At 47.0% G+C, this 2,779-nt stretch overlaps 1 long non-coding RNA gene across 1 annotated transcript; it reads right to left on the reverse strand.

The window, feature by feature from the left end:
• Positions 1 to 944: 944 nt before the first annotated feature.
• On the reverse strand, positions 945 to 2,037 carry LOC119554385. Its single transcript, XR_005219816.1, has 3 exons — positions 1,395 to 2,037; positions 1,066 to 1,292; positions 945 to 1,008 (listed from the first exon to the last, which is right to left on the reverse strand). It is a non-coding gene; the product is annotated as an uncharacterized LOC119554385 (long non-coding RNA).
• Positions 2,038 to 2,779: the final 742 nt, after the last annotated feature.

A 2,779-nucleotide genomic window follows, 5' to 3' on the forward strand; every position in this document is an offset into this window, starting at 1 on the left:
CTTTAGAATATCAAGGAATATCAGAAAAAAAGAGTTGCACGGAAAAAACATCGCGTAAGTATCGTATAACAAAAAGTAACAGTAAATATCGTATGACAAAAAGACAAGAGAGGCCTTGACTATCAGATACCCGTTACTCAGCTGAGGGAAGTGCGAGGGAGCTATGCAAGTTGTTGCAATTGGAGTCGAGTGGGAGCGACGTTATCGATAGGTTAGGTCGATAGGGCGATAGCTGCAGCAGCGGGATGAGTCTGGCGGGCGATCTGGCCATTTGAAGATTAATCCCGGTTCGCTCTGGGATTACTTCAAATGGCCCATGTATCCAATGACCCAATGCTGAGAGAGGCCATGTAATATGGCGGGGGCGATGATCAGCAGATATCGTGATAGTCGCGGCCATACTGTCCTACAATCAAGGCAGATTCAGCTAGGAGTGAGAGTATAAGTTGTCTTTGTGCTTAAAATTGATAAGCAGCCGGGGTCCCAATACAAAGGGCCCTGGAATATTTATTGGAGATCTGCTGACATCTGCGCGACTTCGACATACCTGCCAGCCCGACTTGGCGGCCCAGCAAACGGTGTCCGTTCGACCCGTATCAGCGACCAGCAAGAGGAGCCTTTCCCAGTCGACGACGACGTCCACATTTCCCGGTGAGTCCGTTCCGGCGTACCGCGTCATCCTCCTCTCGGGAACTTCCAGCGGTCGCATTGCGGCGCTGAGAAGGATCGCCATTTTGTCTGGCAGCCGAATCTCGGACTGCTCTTACACAACTCACCGGAGAGCGTCTTTTTCCTGGGTGGAGATCCGGATCACTGCTGGCCTCCGGCGAGAAGTCTTCCGCCCGGGCTATCACTGCCTCCAGGCCCGGCCCAATAGTGGCTGAAATTTAGGAAAATTTAAATACATGTGTACCTATATTATATATATACTGATATCTACTTCCCTGTTTGTGAATTTATCCGGAGTTAGTCCCGAGAGCCTTATTTGTCCTCGTTGTTTGCCTAAAACTAAAAAGGTCGCGAGCATTAGTTTTAAATGGTATAGTTTACAGTGCAGTTACGTACCTTTTTGGCCTGTCCCTTCTTTTGCCTTGGAGCTCCTCAGGATTAGGTGACCACACACACGCGCATCGCGTATGTTACTTTGAGGGCCGCGTTTCCCTGCGAGCTCTACCAATACATGACTGGTAGAGCATAGTTTCCGCGGCGCCTGTACCCTTTCCAGCAAAACAAAATCCTCTGCTTTGACCGCGTAAATGTTGAAGACGGCGGCCAGGTTTCGGTCTTAAAGGCTGAGGAAGGATAGATCTGTTAAGAGGAGCATGTATATAAACGATTGTACTTACGATATTTATTAAACCTTTGTAAAACCCACAATGTGTGAGTAAACTTACCCAGTGAGGGAGATGGAACCGCCGTAGTTGCGAGGAAGGGGCTCCTGCCGACAGAGAATGGGTGGTGCCCTGTAGCACCTCGAGGGCACCCATGGTTGGGTGGGAGCGCTTGGCTAGGTCACCGATAGCCACCAAATGTAATCCGTTTTTCCGTCATTAATTGTAGTTTTGTTGGTTTGTTTACGTTTTTGTCATTAGTGATGACCGATAGTTTAGTAATGTGAGACCGTGAAGTTATCGATACTTATGTTGCGAGCTGTGGCATTAGGGGTACTCTGCCCTGAGAAAAGACTGAGCTAGCGGCACTGCCACCGAAAAAAGCAGTTCGTAACATATTGGCGCCCAATTTAAACAAATAAATTGTCGAGGCGACGACGTCCCATTTATGACCCTGACGCCCCCGCCATCACGACCTATGTCTTGCAACATAGATTGCAATTGCTAGGGAGTGGTGACGGGGAAGTCAGCTGTGTAGGGAAGTTGGAAGTGGAACGGGAGGCGGGTCGGCGGACATTGCCGACGATTTGCTCCTGGTCACAGGTTTACCAGTGAACCGGTGATGGCATCTTGGAGCAAACCAAGGTTTGCATCACGGGATGCACTGAAGAAAATCTGTGATAATTTCTGTGACAGAGTAGTTTTAGAGCTTGTATTTTGATATTTATTTATTTGAAATGTTTTTTTGTTAGGATGTTGGGTTCCTGGGTTTTTCTCCCCGTCCTGGATTTCTAATTTTATGTCGGTTGTAAACTTAATTGCGTAATCGTGACCCGTAGTAACCCTACGCGCTGCACGGTTACCTCGACTTAAAATAGAAAAAGAGGGCGGGAAAGAAAAGCCAACAGGAGCCAAACCAGCCGATGTCCTTAACTGGCGGCTATCACCACGGGTGATAGCTAGTCCAGTTGACGAACGGCTAGGCGGTGACGGGAAAATAGGAGTTTGGAGAAAGCGCAAGAAAGTTAGGTCGGAAGCCCACCGGCGAGGGTCAGTTCCATCTCCCCAAGTACAGAGTAGTAGGAAGCAAAACATAATAAGAAAAAAATAGGAGATTTAGAAAGGTGTTGGAAAGTGAGGAAGATTTGTTTATTGTTATTTATTTTGGCTATTAGATATTTTCGTATTTATTTTGATATTTATTATATTATTTGTTATTGTATTTATTTGTTGTCTTATTTATTTATTTATTTATCATATTATTAGTTATTAAGTATTTATTTAAAAACTCTTGGGAAGTATGTCCGAGGGTAAGGACGTCATGGATAGGCACGACCACCAGCTCAGGTCGATGGGTCCTCCTGGCGACGACAAGGACGATGTCTGGTCCACGGATGTAGAGGGTGCTGCTGGGTTGCCGCGGATGTCGCTGGCTGGGGGTTTACCCA

This window comes from Drosophila subpulchrella, chromosome 3L, assembly GCF_014743375.2.
Source record: "Drosophila subpulchrella strain 33 F10 #4 breed RU33 chromosome 3L, RU_Dsub_v1.1 Primary Assembly, whole genome shotgun sequence".
Taxonomy (NCBI): Eukaryota; Metazoa; Arthropoda; class Insecta; order Diptera; family Drosophilidae; genus Drosophila; species Drosophila subpulchrella.